General features: G+C 40.0%; 1 long non-coding RNA gene across 1 annotated transcript in view; it reads left to right on the top strand.

Annotated features, from left to right (window-relative positions):
- The window catches only part of LOC145519844 (uncharacterized), a 111,683-nt gene that overhangs the window by 39,691 nt on the left and 48,129 nt on the right, over window positions 1-23,863 (top strand). The window contains exon 2 of the long non-coding RNA XR_014063960.1: window positions 6,183-6,277. This is a non-coding gene — a long non-coding RNA (uncharacterized LOC145519844). The remainder of the gene's footprint in view (window positions 1-6,182; window positions 6,278-23,863) is intronic.

Genomic DNA, 23,863 nt, shown 5'->3' with positions numbered 1-23,863 from the left:
ATGATCACACCATCGTGGTTATCTAGGTCATGAAGATCTTTTTTGTATAGTTCTTCTGTGTATTCTTACCACCTCTTCTTAATATCTTCTGTTTCTGTTAGGTCCATACTGTTTCTGTCGTTTATTTTGCCCATCTTTGCATGAAATATTCCCTTGGTATCTCTGATTTTCTTGAAAAGATCTCTAGTCTTTCCCATTCTGTTCTTTTCCTCTATTTCTTTGCATTGATCACTGTGGAAGGCTTTTCTGTCTCTCCTTGCTATTCTTTGGAACTCTGCATTCTAATGGGTATATCTTTCCTTTTCTCCTTTGCCTTTAGCTTCTCTTCTTTTCTCAGCTATTCGTAAGGCCTCCTCAGATGACCGTTTTGCCTTTTCGCATTTCTTTTTCTTGGGGATGGTGTCAATCACTGCCTTCTGTTCAATGTCACAAACTTCTGTCCATAGTTCATCAGGCACTCCCCATCTAATCCCTTGAATCTATTTGTCACTTCCACTGTATAATTGTAAGGGATTTGGTTTAGGTCATACCTGAATGGTCTAGTGGTTTCCCTTACTTTCTTCAGTTGAAGTCTGAATTTGGCAGTAAGGAATTCATGATCTGAGCCAGTCAGCTCCTGGTATAGTTTTTGCTAACTATATAGCTTCTCCATCTTTGGTTGCAAAGAATATAATCAATCTGATTTCAGTATTCACCACCTGGTGATGTCCATGTGTAGAGCTGTCTGTTGTGTTTATGGAAGAAGGTGTTTGCTATGACCAGTGTGTTCTCTTGGCAAAACTCTGTTAGCCTTTGGTCTGCTTTGTTTTGTACTCCAAGATCAAACTTGCCTGTCACTCCAGATATCTCTTGACTTCCTACTTTTGCATTCTAGTTCCCTATGATGAAAAGGACATCTTTTTTGGTGTTAGTTCTAGAAGGTCCTGTAGGTCTTCATAGAACTATTCAACTTCAGCTTCTTCAGCAATAGTGGTTGGGGCATAGACTTGGATTACTGTGATATTGAATGATTTGCCTTGGAAACGAACAGAGATCATTCTGTCATTTTTGAGACTGCACCCACGTACTCCATTTTGGACTCTTTTGTTGACTATGAGGGCTACTCCATTCTACTCACAGAAAACGTCACATCACTCCTCCTGGCCAAAACCTCCTATCTGTGTCTGTTATACATAGAATAAGTGTCATACTTCACACCTGCTCATAGAAGGACCCACAAGGTCTTGCCAAAATTGGTTCCTGTGTATCCCAGCAGCTGTACCTTGCTTCTCTTCCTGGTTGCTCATCTCAGCTTTATTGACCTTCAGGTCTGCAAGCGAGCTGTGTTCCACACTTTGTACCTTGCAAATGCTGCACTCTTTCTGAGATCATTCTCCTCTCCTTTGGATCTGTAGCTCATTTTAGTCCTTCTAGTGTTGGTTAATTCCCCCCATGTGTGAGTGTCCTACCTAAAGGAGCCCCCTCTGTCAGTCTCCATATCAGCCCTTTGTTTCTTTCCTTCATGGCATTTTATATAAGTTGCAACCCTTCTGCATGTGTGTCCATTTTTGTTTTGTCTCCCCCTTTGGAATAGTAGGGCTCGTGTCTGTGTTATCCACTACACTGTTGTGTCCCACGTGTCCCCCAGTGCCAGGCACATGGCAAATGCTTAATACCTACTGGTTATGACTGACTGACTACCGGAATGAAGGAAAGAGAGGATTTATTATTTTATATCGCTAAATGGCTGCTTAATTATGTAATGCTGTCTGAAATTTATCTCCTACCAAAGTAAAAAATGCCCACCTCTTAATTCAAAGCTCATCACCTTCACACCAGCTTGCTGAATGCATTGTTAAAATTCTCAAAAAAACACTTAAAAAAGAAAGAAAAGCAGAATTCATTTTTTGCAGAGCTTTTTGCTTTGTATCCCTGATCTTGCCATGACCTCATCTTTCTTTTGGAAAGGGCGGTTCCCTTGCAGTGGTTTCATCAATCTTTGGTCCCTGGACCCCTGCTGTTAGAGACCGCAGGAAAAGCAAGCACAACATCACCTTCAATTAGCAGGAGAGGAGCCTGCCTGATATACACAGATTACACCTTAGAAACAAGAAACAGAAAAATGTAACGCAGGACCAGGTTTATGGGAAAGAACTATGAAATGAAAAAGAATAATTATCCTGTTTTAACATAATGTTGTTAATCTATATTGCCCATTATCATCTAGAGTGTCTTGCCTATTGAAGTATGTGAGCTGTGGCACTGTTCTTTGCTCCAGCAGTGTAGCTAACGTTGGGGACTGGCTCCCCATCCATCATAATAATTAGTTTGTCATAATTTTCTGCCCTTCTTGGCTCTGCAGTAAAAAGATAGAAGAGGCATTTAAAGTTACTCAGGAATTGTTCACCAAATTTCTTCCCTGTTCTTTAGGGAAACGGATAGCTGTATTTCTGCCCTGTTTATTTTATGTTTGGCCTGTGATAATGAAGTGTATTTCATCTGGAAGTATATAGCTTTAATTTTCATGTTCTACTTGGAAACATCTTATGGTTTCATTTTGTTTTAGCCATACAGTATATAAAGAGAGCCCACACTTCTTTCTGAACTCACCCATCACCCACCAGAGTTAATTCTAGTTTCAACACCAACATTATGATTTTATGAGCTGACTACATAACAACGCGCACTGGTTCTATAGTCCTTTAGAGTCTGCAAAGTCCTATCTTTGTTTTATCCCTTAATTCTCACAACTGCCCAGGGATGTAGAAAAGGCAGGATTTATCCACATGTTCCTTTTGTAGAACGAGGAGCCGGAAGGTCAACTGACTTGACCAGTGGCCAAGGCTTGAATTTAGGTTCTCTCATTGTAAGTTATGGGTCTTTGCTATTACTCTAGCAATATCTCCTTTTGCTCTAGACTATGCTTCTGCTGAAATGGAGATGGGGACATTTTCAGTTATTCTTTCTTTCCCTCAGCATTGTGAGCAGGATATGCTTTCCTTCATCTGGCAGAAAAAAGGGAAAGAATGTTTGCATAAAAATGTAGAGCTTTAAAGGGATATTTTTTTGGCTTAGGGCAGAGGTTCTCAAAGTGTGGTCTCCAGACCAGTAGCCTCAGCAGTTGTAGGAAGCTTGTTAAAAGCATAAATTTCCAGATATACTGGAATATACATCCGAGATATACTGGTCGGAAACTCTAGGGTGAGGCTCAGCAGTCTGTGCTGAAAGATGCCCTTCAGGTGATGCTGATGTAGGCTAAAGTTTGAGAACCACTAGCCTAAAGGAAAAAGATGGGGAAACACCGGAAGGACAGAGAAGAGAAAAATGGCATTGTGTGCTTTTGGAGAGGAAAACCCTCTTAGGTTTATTATCAGCGTTGTGTAGATTAAACTAACAAAGGTAGAGTAACAGAATAAAATGTACACAATTTTTATTTGATGTACATTGTCATTTGTGTGTATATGTGAAGGTCTCATAGAAAGGACATGAAAACCCAAAGAAACAGTAGGGCCTGAAAGCTTATACACTATTTAAACCAAGAGCCATACATTTGTGAAGAAGTGATAAGACAAAGTAAAAGAGTTTGGATTTCTGCGGCAGTAAGTTTTGAGAAAGTAAATATATGGGGGAAACTAATGGAAGATGAGATGTCAGTGATATTTGTTTATGCAGATTCAAGTAGAAACCGCCTCCAGTAGTAAAAGTTGTCTCCTCTTCCTGGTGTGGGAGAAGGAAGGGGACACATCTTCACAAAGGGAAATGTATGCCCTGCTTTTAGACAAGGAGAGTAGAGTGCTTTTCCCACATCTGTTTCTCAGTCACCTTCAGTTCAGAATAACTCTTATGCCAAAATGGCATGTTTTGGGATGGCATATTCTGACCCCCTCAGTAACAAGGGTACAGACTCTAGAGCCAGACTGCTAGGTTTATATTGCACTCTTGCTTTATTAACTCATAAAGTATTTTCTGAGCATTTACTATGCACCAGGCACCATGCAGAAGCTTGGGATATAGCAGGGGAAGAAAACAAAACCAAAGTCATCTCTGTCCTCATGGACCTGGCATTCTGCCTTACACTGATTGACTGTGTGCCCTAAGGCGCAAAATACTTCCCCTCTCTGCCCCCTGCTTCCTTGCCCATAAAAGGAGAATGCCAGTTGTGCCTCCCTCACAGGGATTTGTGTGAGGATGAAACATAAAACAGCACAGAGTTAGAGCCCTGTATGTGCTTGCCTCCTCCTTGAGGAGCACACCTCTTAGTTGCTCAATGCTATCGTCAAACTGGCGGAGACATTTCTTGCCAGCTGTCTCAAACTATGATCATAAATTCTAAAGAAATATACCATTTCCTAGAGGCACAAGATTGACACAAATATCCCAAAGATGCTTAAAGTAGATGCTCAAAATATTCAATTTAGAAACATCCTGAAGATATATTTTGCAAAAAGGTGATGGCTGCCTCTCTGTGAGATATCCAAATCTTGAGGTAATTTCTAGTATCTCTATGGCAATATTGGCCCAGAATCTCTGGGAATAAATGTGTTCCTGGCACTGCTTCTGAGTCCTCTAACCTGACATTAGTGCAGGGCTGAAAGATGATGAACTTATAGGATGATTTCAAGCATCACAGGGATCAATTCAATATGCCTTAGATTTCAAGGGCCTGGCTGCTCCAGGAAGGCAGAGATGGAGTGAAGAGATGAAACTTCCTTGGTTTAAAACTCCGGGTCTGCTCTTCCCCAAATAGAAAATTGTTTGTGCTGTATCCCAAATCTGCCTCACATCTCAGCTCCTCTAAGACACACTCTCATGTGTCAGCCAACACATGAACTTCCCCAGACAGGGGTTTGGTGCCTTGTCACCACCTCCCTTAGTCTTCCACCCCCGATGGAGCAAATACAGCTGTCTATCCGGGGGGAAATAAAGTACTGCATCATTGTATTATTCTATGCTAGTTCTTTGAAATCCCTCACAGCTCAGGACAAGACTACAGTGACAGCTGTACTGTAAAGACAGCATAGGCAAAAATCTAATGTAAACCACCTATGGTTCCTTCCCTAGATAGAAATATGGAGAATGTTTTTTATTGTGTGGCCTGTTTATTATGTGGTATGTTTGTTGGATATGTTGAAGAGAGAGCCAGACACACACAGAGAGTGAGTGGGGTATGTGGGCATCTGAGTGAGAGAACAAGTAGAGAGGAAGAAAGGGAGAGAGGGATGAGGGAGGAAAGAAGATAGAAAGGGAATACGGATGGGAAGGCTGGGGGAAGGAAAGGGAGAATGGAAGGAGGGAGGAAGGAAGGAAAGGAGCAAGAAAGAGAAGGGGGGAGGGAAGGAGGCAGGAGAGAGAGAAGGGAAGGAAGGGAGATGACCTGACCTGCAGAGCCAAGTCCCAGTTCACATATCTGACCTGCTTCCCAAAGGTTCACATATCTGACCTGCTTCCCAAAGGAGAAGGGTAGACAGAACACCTTCCTACCCCTCCTCCCCCGCTGTCAGTGGGCGTGGCTGGCCCCACCCGCTTCTGTGTGGAGCAGGAGGTGGCAGCAGGGCACATCTTGTATGAGGACCCCTTTGATTCAGCATCCCTCCCACTGCTGTTATGTGGCCCAATGATTGAAGATCTTCTCATCCTCTGCCTGTCCTCCCCATGGGACCATTGCCTCGAGCATGGGGACTCAGCCACGTGGACCTTGTGATCCTCATGCGCCTGCACACCTGTATTTCCCCCTGGACTTTGAGATCTGGGAGGGTAGGGGCCACACCTTAGGCACTGTTTTATTTCCTACAATGCCTAGTGCTTTATGCTTAGTAGGGATCAGGATGTTTGTTTAATGTAGTGGAATTGTTTGCTGGGCCCTATCCTATTTCATGGAGAAACGTAGACCCATTGGGGTGCAGTTTTTCTGGTGTGCTCCGCTGATTATAAAAGGCAGAACTGTTCTTCCTTTTAATACTTTCTTAATGATGAAACATTACTGAGTTAAAGTTTAGTAGAGCATTTTATTTTGTTTTGTTTTTACACCCACTGCCAGCCCTGCCCCATTCCAACCAGAAGCGAGCCCTGAAGGAACCCCTCACATTTCAGATCTAAATTTAAAAAAATCTGGCTCAATTGCTCAGTTAATTAAATTTTCAGTAGTCTCTTAAGAGATATTTATGGACCTATTTTCACACTTTTGCATTTTCCTTTTCTTCTAGTTGAGAAGTAGCAAATACAAAGTGACAACTACATTACCCTACATGGAGTTATTTACAGGCCAAGATGATTGGTTTCCTGATGATCATTTCATAAGGTAATTTTCTTGGGATGCAAACTCTGGCCCCCTTGGTTTACCCTGTCCACATGTTGCATTATGTGTTGTCTGAGTCTTGTAAGACATCCCAGGTCAAGCTATAGCCCATTTGAGTTTGGCAGATAGCAGTTTTTGCAATTTGGGGATTTCCTTTGTGACTTGTGGTAAAAGCTAAAGATTTGGACCTGTGGCTCACCACTCAAACATCTTAAAAGTAGAAGCCACAGGATACGATGAGGCTATCAGAATATCCATTGCCCAAACACCAACGACTACACTGACTCCCAGTTCCAGGACAAGCTCATATTCAGCTGTGAAATATTTAAGCCAGTTTCTCCAATAATGATATTGAACACTATGTAGCATTTAAAACATCACAGCCTGTTTTTCATGTGTATAGCTTCTAGTATCTCTGCAAGTGTGACACAGGAGCTTTGATAAAATCTTCATTGCTTTCTCTTATGGAATCCTCACAATACCTTATAAGACAGGTTTTTCTTATCTCCATGTTATAAATGGACAGACTGGGGCTCAGGAAGAGTAAATGCTGTTCCCAAGGTCATAAAGCTGGTGGATGGCAAGTCCTGGTTTCAAATCTAGGTCCTCTGATTACTCAACCATTAGTATTTCTACTCCCCCATTTTTATTATATAAACAAACAGAATCTGAGATGAAATAATAGTGTTGGACATCATAGACACTGAAAAGCAGTGCATAAGCTAGAGATTGACATTAAGAAATATATAAGCCAATAGACTTTGAAACTCAGCTTCTTTGTAAAGAAATTTAATATGAATTTCAAACATCCAAGAAAAAATTAGAGAACAGGGGTCTTGCCCTACTGTTTATCAAAACATACTGTAGAATTATAGCAATCGGAAAAGTGTGGCATTGTCAAATGGATCAAAACAGAGAGCCTAGAAATATACTCATTAATAAATGAAAACTTTGTATATGATAAAGTTGGCATTTGAAATGAACAGGCAAGAGATAGCTGATGATTCAGCAAGTGGTGTGGGGATATTGACTGTCTGAAAAAAAAGTTCCTATCTCACATTACTTACAGAAATGTTGGCTTAGTCAACGCTCATACCAGCTGGAATACGTCCACTCTCGTCTGATCTTGGAAGCTAGGCAGAGTCAGGCCTGGTTAGTACTTGGATGGGAGAAATGTTGATTTAAAAGCCTAAACATTGTAAAAAAAAATGATATATTAGAATACATCATTCCCTATCGCCCAGGGCATTCCCATGAGTACTTGAGTTTGAGTTGTAAAATGTATTTGCCTGTAGATCAACTCTTCGTCCTCAACCATATTGACCCCACGATTTGTATCTGAGTGAGTGCTGTCGACTACACATGTAGCACACTGATATTGGCACATCTTCCATTTGCTTACCTGGCCCCTTTGATAACCAGAGATTTGTACTTTGGAAATAGCTGGCTGGGATTGGGGGTGCAAGACTTTGCTGTGGAAGGAAGCTAAGTTCCCTTGACTCCCCACCCATACCACCCAAGATGAGATAAATGGCCCTACAATGTATTCCCATGGCAACTGGTATTTTCTATCCTGATTGTTATCGCTATTGACTGTTCTGTGTCTCCTGCTGGACTATAAGTTTCAAAAGATCAGGAGTACTGTCTGCTTTGCTCACCTCTGCATTTATTCCAGTATTTGGTCCATCCAGATGCTCAACAATGCTGGCAAAATATATAAACAAGCACACTGTTGCCTCCATGAATAGAAATAACAGAGGTTGGTAAGGAAAAAGGTAAAGACAGCTGTGTAATAGCAACGATGTAATAGCAACGATAGCAGACCTTAATGAACAATCTGGGCTAAATAGGAGATGTGTGTATCTGTGGTTTCTGAGAGGGTCCAGGCCAATTAGAAGAAAGCATGGGAAGGTACCATCCCAGGTCAGGATGATGGCATGTGGAAAATAAGATAACATAATAACCACCCCTTTCAGAATCCTTACATCACGCAGGCACTGTGTTAAACACTTTATGTGCAATATTCCATTTACTTTCCATAGCAACCTTTAGGGCTAGTTGATATTATTATCATAATTTTCCAAATGAACAAACTGAGGTTCAGAAAGGGTAAATAACTTTACAAGTTCACTAAACTAGTAAGCGGCAGACTCAAAATCAAGCTCGTTTGATTCCTAACTGCTTCCCATAGACTGAACTGTGTCTAATGAAGGAATGCCATTTAGGCATAATAAGATTCTGCATCCCCAGATCAACATCCTGGCTTTTCAGTCTTGTCCTAGCCACTTCATTAAGACAGCCAGCAAGAACAATTCAAAGAAGAACAACCTTAGCAAAGCAAACCCAGCCACTAGAGACCTTAGCCCTCCCAGCAGATGAGAAGTGATTTCTACTGCTCTTATCCCAGGACGCTACCTGGTCAGTACTTCCACGCTGCAAAGGGATACCTTCTAGACAGATGCTGTTCTCTCCATCTCCCCAGTAGGCAGGCCAGCTCTTACATCCTCGTGTAATTTACATAAGAGCATGGAAGGCCTAAGCTCTGGACACCCACAAAGAGCTCACCTGGCCCAGATGAGATGCTTCATCAGCCTGTAGCCGCCTGCTCATCTTTTGCACTGGACCACACTTTAGTCTTACCAGTGGCAAACTAGTAGTAGCTATTAACCAACTGCATCGTTGCAATTGATGGCCTACATTTTTAATTTGCCATGACTGGTTGTCTCATTCTACAGCAAGTTAGTAGTATCAACCTGGGCAGTAATTACTTCAGTTCAGTTCAGTTCAGTTCAGTCGCTCAGTCGTGTCCGACTCTCTGCGACCCCATGAATTGCAGCACGCCAGGCCTCTCTGTCCATCACCAACTCCCGGAGTCTACCCAAACCCATGTTCATCGAGTCGGTGATGCCATCCAACCATCTCATCCTCTGTCGTCCCCTTCTCCTCCCGCCCCCAATCCTACCCAGCATTAGGGTCTTTTCCAATGAGTCAACCCTTCGCATGAGGTGGCCAAAGTATTGGAGCTTCAGCTTCAACATCAGACCTTCCAATGAACACCCAGGATTGATCTCTTTTAGGATGGATTGATTGGATCTCCTTGCAGTCCAAGAAACTCTCAAGAGTCTTCTCCAATACCACAGTTCAAAAGCATCAATTCTTTGGTGCTCAGCTTTCTTCACCGTCCAACTCTCACATCCATACATGACCACTGGAAAAACCATAGTCTTGACTAGACAGACTTTTGTTGGCAAAGTAATGTCTCTGCTTTTAAACATGCTATCTAGGTTGCCCATAACCTTCCTTCCCAGTAGTAAGCGTCTTTTAATTTCATGGCTGCAGTCACCATCAGCAGTGATTCTGGAGCCCAAAAAAGTAAAGTCTGACACTGTTTCCACTGTTTCCCCATCTATTTCCCATGGAGCGATGGGACCAGATGCCATGATCTTAGTTTTCTGAACGTTGAGCTTTAAGCCAACTTTTTCACTCTCCTCCTTCACCTTCATCAAGAGGCTCTTTAGTTCTTCTTCACTTTCTGCCATAAGGGTGGTGTCATCCGCATATCTGAGGTTATTGATATTTCTCCTGGCAATCTTGATTCCAGCTTGTGTTTCTTCCAGCCCAGCGTTTCTCATGATGTACTCTGCATATAAGTTAAATAAGCAGGGTGACAATATACAGCCTTGACATACTCCTTTTCCTATTTGGAACCCGTCTGTTGTTCCATGTCCAGTTCTAACTCTTGCTTCCTGACCTGCATACAGGTTTCTCAAGAGACAGGTCAGATGGTCTGGTATTCCCATCTCTTTCAGAATTTTCCACAGTTTTTTCAGTATTTTCATCTCTTTCAGAATTTTCCACAAGTAATTACTTGGCTTCGGTTAAAGGTATCTGTGTCTCCTAAGTGAATTACAGGAACTGGTGTCAGTGTTCTTTAGTTTCTTTTCTGTATTGGCATATAGTTTAAAGTTTGCAAAAATTACCAAAGCTGAAAAAAATGGAGCAGTTTCCTTTATTTATAGTGTCGATTTCTACCATTACTTATGATGAATAGATAGAAGGCAAAAATTTCCCAACACTTTTAATAAATGTTATGATTTTAATAATGATTCTAAGAGGTTCAAGTTCCTAATTGGAAAAAGTGACAGAAAATCAATGAGCTGTGTTGGGGAATGAAAATAAACTACTTAAATTAGCTTTGTGTGGCCAATGGGTGTTTTAATCCTGAAAAACCAAAACTATCGAGAGTAATTTTAAGAGAGAATAGTGCCTATGCAGGTGTTTCTGACTCACACAAATGAGTTTATTTGGGAATAAAACGTACATGTGGTCACTAAATCCCAAGAAGTGACCACCCTGGAAGGAAAATAAAAGTGGTGAAATAGATGCATTTGTTTCTGTGACCTACACTCACATAAGATGGCACTGACCTTCTTAATATAAAAAACAGTGATGTTAATTCCATCAGATGGTTTTTTGGCTCAGCCCATCTCTTACAGACACATGTAGCTCAGTTCCCTCAAGGAAAAGCTGGCCGCCACTCCACAGCCCCTCTTCAGTGGGCAGCTTCTTCAGCGTGGAATCTGGGGGTCAGAAGGGACAGGACCTCTCTCTTGTTCACTTAGAGAGCTAAAAAGCAGCTTTTTCTGGAAAAGGTTTGAAAATCTCTGTCTAGACTGTAAAGGGAAGGACTGGGAAAAGAGACCCCCAGCCTGAGGAGCCTTCTCAGACAGATCAGTCTTGGTCCTGGCAGACCCTGTGTGCCTGCTCTTCTCCTTACTGATTGTGCATTGCAGATATTGTGTACTTTAGAAACTGAAGGCTTATGGCAACCCTGCCTTGAGCAAGCCTATCAGAGCCATTTGTCTAATAGCACTTGCTCACTCTGTATCTTTGTGTCACATTTGGATAATTCCTACAATATTTCACATTTTTTCATTGTTTGGTGTTTTCATTTGTTATGGTGATGTGTAACCAGTGGTAATGTCACTACTAGGACTCACTGGAGGTTCAGATGATGGTGAGCATTTTTTTTCAGCCATGAAGTGTTTTTAAATTAAGGTATGTGCATTGTTTTTAGGGCTTCCCTGGTCACTCAGTTGGTAAAGAATCCGCCTGCAATGCAGGAGACCCCGGTTCAATTCCTGGGTGAGGAAGATCCCCTGGAGAAGGAACAGGCTACCCACTCCAGTATTCCTGGGCTTCCCTGGTGGCTCAGTTGGTAACAAATCCACCTGCAATGAGGGAGACCTGGGTTCAACCCCTGGGTTGGGAAGATTCCCTGCAGGAGGGAGTGGCAACCCGCTCCAGTATCCTTGCCTGGAGAATCCCTAAGGACAGAGGAACCTGAGTGGCTACAGTCCATGGGGTTGCAAAGAATTGGACGTGACTGAGCGACTCTCATTTTCACATTGTTTTTAGACATAATGCTGTTGTACACCTAACAGACTATAGTGTGATGTAAACAGAAATTTTATATGTACTGGTAATCTAAAAAAATTCTTGTGACTAGATTTATTTCAGTGGTCTGGAACCAAACGTGCAATATCACTGAGATATAGACCTATTATGGGTTGAGGATCTAGAAGCTGATTCCCTTAAACTCTTCATGTTCTGCTTGTCTTGCCAAGTTCTTATGTACCCCACCCAATTTGGAGTTTCTTGTTTTTATATAAGACTGCTTGTGAAAAGTGAAAGTGTTAGTCGCTCAGTTGTGTCTGACTCTTTGTGACCCCATGGACTGTACCCTGTCAGGCTCCTCTGTCCATGAGATTCTCCAGGCAAGAATACTGGAGTGGGCAACCATTCCCTTCTCCAGAAATCTTCCTGGGGCAGAGATCAAACCTGCATCTCCTACATTGCAGGCAGATTCTTTACCATCTGAACCACCAGAGAAGCCCATGAGACTGTTTAAGGACTGTCTTTAATAAAACCTCATGGGGACTAATTCATAGACAAGGGTACGCTCAATAAGTATCTGAGTCAATGTAGTTTAGCCCTCTTAAGACCTTCTGTTTATGAAGTCAAATAACTATGAGTCAAATCCTGACTCAAGGTACTGTGTGACTGCAGAAAAAATTATTCACCCTCCCTCAACCTCAGTCCCCTCATCTTTTAAGAGAAGGGGCTATCAAGACTTTCTTTGGAAATTAATATTTTAATGTATACAGTCTTTGACCCAGCAATCCTACTTTTATGAATGCATACTACAGAAATAAAAACATAAATACATAATGCAACATTGATTTATGATATCAAAAATTTAAATGTTGGTCGTCCAGGTGATGTATTTTATGTATACAAAACTTTTATATTTTATAAATGTCATATATGTTGATATTCAGATATATAAAACTTGATATTCTGTATGGCTCCCACATCAATTCATTTCTCAGGCAGCTCTAATCTACTTACACCTGTCTCGATCTCCAAAGAGGAGAGACTCAGCAGATCCACCTTCCCACATTTAGAGTTTATATAATTTAGGAGACTCCAGTTATGAAAAAATAACAAACAAAATGAGACAAAAATTCCAAATACAAATTTAAATGCAAAAGCAAGTACTGATACAAGTTCTCTTTTTCGTTTTCATTACCTACTTCTGGGATTGTCATGATTTGTTTTTTTTTTTTTTTCCCTAATCTTCATGACTTGAATCATCAAACATTTCACTTCCACTGTGATATAATAAAGAGTTTTTGGCACCTTGTAGTTTCTGCCAGACTTATTTCAGTTTCTATTTCCACAATATTTTCCCATCCTATGTGAATTTTGGCTGGATTAATAATTCCAGAAAAAGTAGCAAAAGTAATTAGGATTCAGACCTGCACAAAAGCAACTCAAATTAATTTCGAAATCACCATTACACTGTTGCTGCTGCTGCTAAGTCGCGTCAGTCGTGTCTGACTCTGTGCGACCCCATAGATGGCAGCCCACCAGGCTCCTCCGTCCCTGGGATTCTCCAGGCAAGAATACTGAGTGGGTTGCCATTTCCTCCTCCAGTGCATGAAAGTGAAAAGTGAAAGTGAAGTCGCTCAGTCATGTCCGACCCTTTGAGACCCCATGGGCTGCAGCCTACCAGGCTCCTCCGTCCATGGGGTTTCCCAGGCAAGAGTACTGGAGTGGGGTGCCATTGCCTTATTAAGCCGCAAAATGTTATGGTCAAATTGCTCATATACAACATGCAGTGCTTTGTCAACAAATACACATAGGTTTAAAAAAAAAAAAAGACTTTCTAATGCTATTGTGAGGATAAAATGAAGTAATATGACTACTTCTTTGCATTTAAATTTCTAGCAGTCGGTTGATGAATTGTCATAGATGATGCAAAACTCAACTCACATAAATTAGTGGCAAAATGACCAATGCATTTGACCCCGAAATCTTTTACTAAAAACTCAACTTTCTCTGTAGAGTATGTGACTTCAAGGAAAGGCTCCCTTAGGAAGACACTCAGAGATACAGCTCAGTCATGTTTGTTTGGAGTTTAGGATGCACTTTGAAGAGTAGAATAGTTCAAGACTTTTAGATTACATAATGAAAGACGTCTGACCATAAACTGGTGAAAGAAGATGGAAGGATTTCTGCAAAATATACCTCTTCTCACCCTAATTTACTGTCAGTTATGTCCTGAATACAGAGAATAGCTAACAGCTATGCAAATAAATAATAATATTAAAAGTTAATTAATTGTAATGGTACTAAATAGTTAATCTGAACAAATTAAACTGAAAGTTACATGGTTCACATAGTTGCCTCTTAGATATCAGACAGTGTTGATAAGCACAAAACACCCATAAAAACATAGGCTCTGAGGCCTACCAGAAAGCTTCTCGTAGACAGAACTCATTCATTGCAAGTTATAGCACTAAGTCAATTCAGTTTAGCATGATAGCTCATAACTGTCCAGGCTGTTGTATTTACTGAGCCATGCACTGCCCTTTCTTCAAACATGCTAGAGAAAATTACTTGTAAAACTATTTCTCTCCTGGGCACAATCAAGTGCTTTAGAATGAACTCCATAACTGCAGATTCAACATAGCATTAGGCTTCGTAATAATATAAAAATATATTGCTTTAATAATGCCTTGAAGTTGCCTGAAATTCTATGACTTTCCTTCTCCTACTAATTCAGCCAGATAACCTTTTCCTATGAGTGTGTTGTGAGTACAAAAGAGCAAGGTCTGATTTCAGGGATGAGAAAAACCTCAAGGCTATGGCAGGAGAACCAGAAATAACACTCTCTAAAGGAGTTGGCTCTTTGCAAGGAGACCACTGCCCTCACCCAGGACCTAGAACACCCTTCACAGTGATAAAACAGGGCTGCATGGTCAGGAGAGGCTTCCCAGTGAGTGGTTTTGTTCCTTTTCTAGGATCTTCCAGGTATTCCTCTCCATTGTCAAGTTACACAAACCTTCAAGGAGGTTCTCTCCAATGTGTTCTCCTTTCCAAGTGTGTTGAAGTACTTTGAAAGCTATAAAGCACTATACAAATGTAAGGGCTTCATATACCATGTGTGTGCCCCACATGGTGCCAGGTGCTGCTGGGGGTATGAAAGAATCAAGCAATGTGGAAAACACAGAGATATTCATCCCCAGAGCCAATGTTTTCAGAAATGGAAATACCTGCCACGTGGTACCCGGGATGGTTTTAGGTGATTATAGTGAAGGAATATTTTTTTATTATAATAGTATAATTTATATTTCAATAAGTATGCATTTATTATAAAGCATAATAGGGAAAGTATAATTAACATACCTGTGATATTATATAATAGGTATTAGTGAAGGACAAGGCTAAGTAAAATAAGTTAGTTGATTCAGTTGAAGTATAGAAAAAATAATAGTATGGGGCCACGTAGGCATGATAAGAGTTATGAAGAGAGGAAATAAATTACTGAGATTTGGAAAATATTGAGGTGCAGAGGAAAGGATAGGTTCATCTTGTTCTAGGTGTGACAGAAAGTGAGAGACAGTGCTAGGACTGTTTGTTCATGACTTCTAACCCCCAGGATCTTCCTGGTGTTTTGACTGTTGTGGGGACTTCTTCCTTTTTTACTGGTCATATTTCCACTTCAGGCATTTGTTCACCATGAAGAAGCTTTCTTATGTATATCAGTGGAAGAGCGAAACCTAGATTGTGAAGTGTTAAAATCTTCAACAGTGCATTTCAGACGTAGATGGTCTTAAACATGTTATTATCGGTAGCTCGTAGTATAGCTGCTATGAACACTGAGCTCAGGTCGAAAGTGGGGACCTTTCCCTGGCCCTCTGCAGAGCCTCAGAAGCTGGACACTAGAGAGAAGAAGCAGCATCTAAGCCAACTCAGCATGTGGTGTGCCTCCTGGTCTACCAGACTAGAACCACCACCATTCCCAATTCCCATCCACATAAAAAGCAAATGAGGGAGAATAAAAGTAGGAAAGTTTGGATAAAATACTGAAAAAGAAGTCCCTGTCTACAGGAATGTAGCCTAATTCCTATCTACCATTCACTTGGCATTGTGCCTACATAATTTCTGAGCCTCAGACCACTATTTGGCTTCCCTGATGGCTCAGCCTTAAAGAATCCACCTGCAATTCAGGAAATGCAGGTTTGATCCATGGGTGGGAAAGGTTTCTGGAGGATGGTGTGGCAATTCACTCCAGTATTCTTGCCTGGAGAATCCCATGGACAGAGGAGCCGGGAGGGCTATGGCCCATTGTGTTGCAAAGAGCTGGACATGACTGTAATGACTAAGCACGTATGCACGCAGACCACTGTTAGTAAGCATCCTTATGCCCAGTTTGCAAATGAGGTAACAAAAGTTTAAGGTAAATTAACTTGCCCAAATAGAAAAGTTGGGTTTCAGTTCCAGCCCTATCTGACTGCAAAGTAACAAGATGCATGTTCAATATTATTTTATACATGGAAAAAGAAGAGATATGAAATTATATTGAATAATACAAGAACATGAAATGCACTGTTAGATTAGATAGTAGAACCTTTTAGAGCTGAAGAATTCCAAGTAGGACAAATCATTGTTTCATTCATTTATCTATCTAAACTCATTTTGGATCCCTCACTATGTGCCAAGCACTTGGTATTGATTTGAAGTAGAGGTCAGCAAACTATAGTCATTTGGTGAAATCTGGCCCACTGCTTGTTTTTGTAAATAAAATTTTATTGAAACACAGCCACAGCTGTTTGTCCATGAACTTCTGGTGGCTGCTTTTGTGCTATAATAGCAGAGGTAAATATTTGAGACAGAGTCTTCTGGGCTCGAAACACCTGAAATATTTATTATCTGACCTTTAATAGCAAAAGGTTGCTGACGTTTGATCTAAGAGTTTTAGAAATTTTCATATAAGCAGTGCAACTTGATTAATAAAGGAAGATTAAAACTCTGAGTACAGGAGAAGAGGTCGCAAACTGTATTTTAATGTGGCCCCACTGCTTAGTCTTTATTTCACCTACAGAAAATAGCCATGCCTTTGACCTTCATTTTTCTAGTTTGTAAAATAGAGAATACCACCTGGTCAAATTGCCTCACTTCTTTCAGTGGGTAGAATGACACAGTGAGTGATAAATAACAATTAATAACTATATTTTATTGCATATTCATTGACTAGGTTTTTTTTTTTTTTTTTTTCCAAGCAATTTACAGGCACTATCTTATGTAAGTGAAAGTGGCTCAGTTGTGTCTGACTCTTTGTGACCCCATGGACTATACAGTCTATGGAATTCTCCAGGCCAGAATACTGGAGTGGGTAGCTTTTTCCTTCTCCAGCAGATCTTCCCAACCCAGGAATCAAACCAGAGTATCCTGGATTGCAGGTGGATTCTTTATCAACTGAGCTACCAGGGAAGCTCTATGTAACTCAGTGAAAGTGTTGCTTGATACAAAGGAGTTACTTATTAGAACCTGTTGATGTGCTTTTTCCTGTTGTCATTCTTGGAGTCTAATGTTTGTTCTCTTTGGCTCCAGTCTGGCATCTTCCTGGGGTGGGGTGTGAGAATGGAGAGGAAGATTAAGATTTGCCTAGGGAAAAAATCAGAGACAAACAAGAAGATAAGCCTTAGGTTCTGAGATACAAAGGCAGATTAGACAGCAAGGCAACTTGCAAGTTGGATAATTTCCTTGCAATAATATTTAAAAATTTTGTGGCTTCTTTTGGTGTACTGGGGAGGGAAGTAAGCGTGGAGGATCCAGTTTATAACCATGTCACACACTGGGGAGCAGGTATAACCTGATACTCAGGTGACTAGGCTGCCTCTAGGGAAGGAGGATGTAAGGGTAGTAAAAGGCCAATAACCTGTCCCTTTCCTTGCTGGCAAATTGTAAGAAGGTGTGAGCTAAGACAAAAAAAAAGAGCAACTGAAACAGGATTTTGTAAATTTCCTCACTCTGGGCTTCAGGGAGGGAAGGAGGCAGTTTTGTCTCATAAGTAAGGCCTTAACTGAGGGAAGGGGGGTTCTCATCCAGGCCACTGAGGCACTTAGACAAGGATATCTTGGATGGCCCCAGAATTCACCTGGATGTGTTGTATCCAGTGCCCCAAACCTTGAGCTTCATGATCTCCTGATACCCTGTAAAACTCACATCTAGGTGTCTGGTGTGCAGGGCACCTGCATCCCTACTTAGGGGAGGAGCCTCTGAGGGCCTGACATTTTCAGGAAGAGAGAATGAACTAAAGAGATGGTTTAATTTTTAGATTCAGAAGCAAGACTGCATATTGAGTTTCCCTCTTCAACCCCCCAGCCCCGCCACTATTCCCAGTAATGGTGAGGGAGGGGTGGGGAGATCAGATTATTTTTCGTCAACATTATTTACATTTATATATATTAAAATTATATGTGTATTATAAACATTACAATTGTATATATATATATATATATATATATATATATTACTATATACATATATTCTGTACAAACAAGTTGTATCACCAGCTAGAAGTTACAACCCTTTTACATTAACATCCTCTGCACCTTCACTCCTCTGTCTGGTTCCAGAGCCAAGATGCCATTGAAAACTTGAGACTTACACACACGTAGAGAGGGCTGTTACTAACATCATTGTGACTGTAATTGTAATTGTTAGGATCCAGGTTATCGTGCTAAAATCCAAACTGCAGACATTACAACTGAGGCTGGAACCAGTATCTCAGAAGATACCAGATGTGTGCCAAGGTGAAGCAGTGTTCTAGAAATCAGTTCATAAAAGCAGCAACGGGCTACTAATGTAGAAGATCCAAACCACAGCCCACCCTGGGGGGTCACAGGACAAGGAAGGGAACTGTCCTTCAGAGACGTGCATTTTTACCTCTCGGTGTTCTCAGTTTCACCTTAAAGAAAAAGTTAGAAAGTGGTGAGGGGATTGGAAGGACTCTAGACCAGGAGGAGAGCTTGCATGGAGGCATTTCTCTCCTGGCTCTGCAGTCTGAGACCAGTTGCTCAGAACTGGTGGTGAGGGAAGAGGAGATGGCGGTTAGCCAGCGGAGTGGGGAGGGGAAAGTGCAAGGGCTGGAGAGGTGAGGTGTCTGACTCACGGTGATGGAGAAGTGGTGAGGAGGAATGGAGCTTTTCTTCCTGTGGAAAAGTCTAAAGGCACCTTTTGAAACCCTAGCTGTGGTCTAACTAGCTGGAAAACCCTCCCCCATGCCAGAAAGAGAAAGGAGGCTGTGTCCTTGGACACCATCTGCTGAGCAAGTCCTGGCACCTGCCGGCTGCCCAACTCTGAGCGATTTGAAAGTTGTGAGCGATTTGAAAGTTGTGTGTTGTAAGTTCTTAACTTCAGTTCTGACTCTGTGTTCCTACCAGGAAGTTGTTTCTCTCCTTCCTAGAGAGGTCTGAGAGCTCTCTGAACATTTCAGTGAGGAGAAGCTGTCAAGACAGTTCATCTGGAGCTTCCAGATGGGAGGAAAAATTTTTTTTTTTTTAAGTAGGCAGAGTTGTGAAGTGTATATAATGAGGCCTGACTTTGGCACCTGTACACAGAGCCTTCATTCCAAATTTCTTCTAGCAGGTAGACAGATTTCCAAGTTATAAACTACAGGACTAACTGAAATGTAGCTGAGTCTGGGGTGGAAGCCAGCTGTGCCTGGTGACTCCATCTACAGAGCAAGTGAGAAGAGCTGATCACCAGTGGGATTTAGGCTGAGGATAGTTGGGCAGTGTTTGTTCCACAAACTTCGTTTGTTTGTTTGCCTTGGTCTCGGTGAGATTCTTAAAAAGAAAAAGATGGGTTTTTGGATAGATTTTGATTATACTGTCTACATTTTCTATAATGAGTATATATTTCTTTGCTTCTCATAAAAAATCTTTAACAAATAGGAGTGAAAATCTTGGATCTTCATAGCTAACTAAATCCCGTGCCTTTAAACTGTGGCGAGGAATGGGGAGAGGTGAGGGAACCATGATGCTTAATTTATAAACTAAATTCTGTAATTAAAAAAAATGGAGACAAACCGAAGATTCCCTTCATTCTTTGATCATCTTCTATTTTTCTTCTTTTGTCTTGGTCCTTTCCTTCCTTGTTCCCTTATCAGTCTGAACCGGCACACAGACAGGACTCTCAGGGAAGCGTGTTCATGGTGGGAAAGAAGAAGCCAGTGTTTTCTGGGTTCCCATCAATGTCATGCTCCCCACATTCGACACACAGTGTCCCTCTCCTCCAACACTGCGTTTGTGCAAGACTGTTTATTGCATCATTGTTTATAGTGCTTTTAAATTGGAAATAGCCTTTATTTCCATCATTAGAGGAGTGGTTAAATAGTTTAAGGTACTCTATACAATGAAATACCATGTAGACTAAAGCAAGTCTCTCTGTGTTTTTATTATTTTAAAATTTTTATTGTTTCATTAAGTAGTTCATAAAATAGCAAATGGGAAATTTAAAAAAAAAACACAAATCATTCAATTTGCCACCACTCAAAAATACCCAACAAGAAAAAGACAGGCATCCAAATACAAAATATGGATGCTTTAAAAAGACTTCCCCAAAGAGAATATCAACATGGCTACCAGACATAAAAAAGTGCCCAGCATTTTAGTTAACAGTCAGAGAAATGAAACTTAAAACCACGGTGCGATGCCTCTGTAAGCCAATCAGATGGACTACAATGGAAGAGCTTGATAATATAAAGTATTAGAGAGGGTACGGGACAACTGGAACTCTTATACACTAGTGCTGAGGGTGGAAATTACTACAACTGCATCAGAGAAACAGTGGCATTCTGTAACAAAGTTTAAGCAATACATATTCCTATGATTCAGAAATTCCATTCTTAGAAATACAACCTAAAGAAATTCCTGCATAAATATAGCAGGATATATATATGATAATTTTATAAGAGCTTATGTGAAAGAGCTAGAAATAGGCAGCAGCTCAAATAACTATCAATGGTAGGGTCAATAAATAAACTGTAATGGGTTTACGCTATAGAATACTATAGTGAAAGAAAATGAACCGATCATAGCCTTGGGAAATGATTTGGATTAGTCTTAACATACATACTATTAAGAAAAAAGCGAAAATAAGAATACCTATAATATGAGTCCATTTATGTAAAGTTCAAAAAGTAGGCCAAATTAGATGATATTGTCTAGACTTACTAGCATAGAAAGTTAATTCATAAAATAAATCAAGGAAATAATCATAGTGTTAAAATTGCCATAGGGAGTGAGTTAAAGTTGATGAGCAATAAGAAGCCTGTGATTGCTAAGGCACAATGGAGGCCTCTGGTATTTGAGGTGCTGGTCATCTGCTAGTTTTCTCCTGGGCAGTGGTTACTCAGGGGTTCATTTTTAGAATTGACATATGTAAAATATGATCATATTCTGTCCTAGTATTTCTCTGTGTATCTTTTATCTTTATATGTGTGTGTGTAAAGATACTGAGCTTTTCATGTGCTTATTGGTCATCCATATACCTGCCTTTATGAACTGTATGTTCAACTATTTTATTGATTTTTAAAATTGGTTTATTTAATTTATGCGACTGGTAAAGGAAGATATTTTATATATTTAGCATACTAGTTCCTTGTCAAATGTATAATCATATGTACATACATTTTCTCCTCATCTGTGGCTGTCATTCTCATTTAAAAATCTTAACTTTAGAGTTGAAAAAGTCCTTAATTTTGATAAAGTTCAATTGACCAGCTTTTCTTCATTATCTTTTGTCTCTTTTAAAAGAAAATCTTTGTTTACCCCATGTTTGTGTGAAGGTTTCATCCTGTGATTTCTCCTGAAAATATTATCATTTTAACTTTTATGATTAAGTCTATGAACCAGTTTGAGTAATTTTTATGTCTGGTGTATGCTAATGACAAAGTTTCATTTTTCCCATACTAACACCCAGTTGTTCTAGCACTGTATGATTTCCAATTTTTATTATATATTGTTTTTAAAATTTCACTTTCCATTTGTTCATTATCTGTTTTTATAAACAATTGATTTTTGTGTCTTGACTTTGTATTCAGCAACCTTGCTGTATCAGTCAGGATCCAGTCAGGAAATAGCAACTACAGCAGTAATTTAAACAATTTTAATAAAATGTTTATTTGTGTTATAAAATATTATAGTAACAGGGTTAGCTACCAAAAAGAGTTTAATTTACTTCATATTCTATTGCTTTATTTTTAAGATAAACTATAATTTCTTCTGCAGTGTCAAATCTACTGTAAAATCTAATAATACATTTTTATTTCAGGTATTGTACTTGTATCTCTCTAAGTTCATTTGCTTTTTTATATGTTTGATTTCTCTTCTCATTATAGTTACTTTTCTATAAATATGAGTATATTTCTATAACAACTGTTTCAGCTTTTAACTGTAACTCATCCTTGCTTGAGAGTTCCATAATTTCTGTGATCTCTGTGTCTGTTTCTATTGGCTTAATTTTCTCCTAAGTTAATGGGATTATGGGTCCCATTCTTTTGATTTTTATCCTAGTAATTTTTGGTTGGATGCTGCACATTTTTAATATATTATCTAGTTGAATGTATTAATTGTGTTGTCTTCCTGTGAAGAATTTTGAAATTTGCATTGAAAGACATATATTTTTCTATTAGTTTGAGATCACTGAGTCCTCTTTTTAAGATTTTTAGGATTAATGTACAGTAGACTAGACATAGATCAGCCCTATTACTAAATCATGACTCCTCTGGGTGTCCACAAAATTGTTCAGATGTTCACTGTGGACACCTTGTCCAGCTCACTGAAGCTAGAATACTTCTCAATCCTATGTGAGGTCTGACAGTTGTTCTGCCTTCACTACTTAGTCAATCGTTGCTCTGTGTTGTGGAGTTTCACTCTATTTATGCACAACTTTGTACTTACCAAAGACTCAAGGTAACCTTTATGCAGATTTCTAAAGCCCTTTTATTGTGTACCTTAATTCTTTCTGAAGCTCCACCCATGGTTTCCAGGCATTTCATCTTCCTGAATATCAGACTTGTATTTTTTTAGTTGTAATTAAAAAAAAAAAATATTTGTGTATTTATTTATTTTATTTTTGGCTGTGCTGGGTCTTCATTGCTGCTCTGGCTTTTCTCTAGTTGTGGCAAGTAGGGGCTACTCTAGTCGTGGTGCTTGGGCTTCTCATTGTGGTGGCTTCTCTTGTTGCAAAGCACAGGCTCTCGAGTGCGTGGGGTCAGTAATTGCGTGCTCCCAGGCTCTGGGCAACCGGCTTGATAGTTGTAGCACACAGGATTGGTTGCACCGCAGCATGTGGGATTTTCCCAGATCAGGGATTGAACCCATGTCTCCTGCATTGGCAGGCAGATTCTTTACCACTGAGCCACCAGGGAAGCCCTGATGTACGTTTTAACAAGGGCATTGACCTATAATTGCTTATCCTTTCTCTGCTGTTGGTCTTAAAATTGCTTCAGGCATAAAACCATAACAATTGTAGAGATCACCTTATTTATTTCCCTCTCTCCGGGATCCCAATCTGTGTTGCCTATTTTGCAGTGTCTGCAAATGATTATTTCATATATATTGTCCCGTTTTCCAGCTGATTATCATGGGAAACTAGATGTACATAAACTGCTACATTTTGGCCTATATATATATAGAATTCTTTCTGTACATTTGGAGCATTTTCAGGATATCTCCATATATATTTCCTGAGTTGTAATGTGTCTTTTTTTGATATAGATTTGCAATCTTTATTTCAAGAAAATATTCTTGCTCATTAGAGCTTGTTCTCTTGAACATCCCTACGTTCATTTCATCATTATTTACAATAGTCAAGCTGTGGAAATAACCTAAGTATCTATCAACAGGTGAGTGAATAAAAAAAGATGTGGCAAACACACACACACACACACACACACAATGGAATACCACTCAGCTATACAAAGAATGAAATCCTGCCATTTATGACAACACCTTGAAGATATTATGCTGAATGAAATAAGTCAGATGGGGAAAGACAAATACCATGTGATTTTACTTATATATTGAATCTAAAAAACAAAACAAATAACAAAGAAAATAAAACAAGAACAAACAAAATAAAACCAAAACCAAACTTACAGATACAAAGACTAGACAGTGGTTACCAGAAGGCAGTGGATGAAATGGGTAGCGAGGGTCAGTTGTATGG

The sequence above is a fragment of the Giraffa tippelskirchi genome, chromosome 9 (genome assembly GCF_054371585.1).
Source record: "Giraffa tippelskirchi isolate mGirTip1 chromosome 9, T2T-mGirTip1v1.2.pri, whole genome shotgun sequence".
In the NCBI taxonomy this organism is placed as follows: Eukaryota; Metazoa; Chordata; class Mammalia; order Artiodactyla; family Giraffidae; genus Giraffa; species Giraffa tippelskirchi.
The sequence above is the reverse complement of the archived record's forward strand: the minus strand, read 5'-3'. Positions and strand labels throughout refer to the sequence as shown.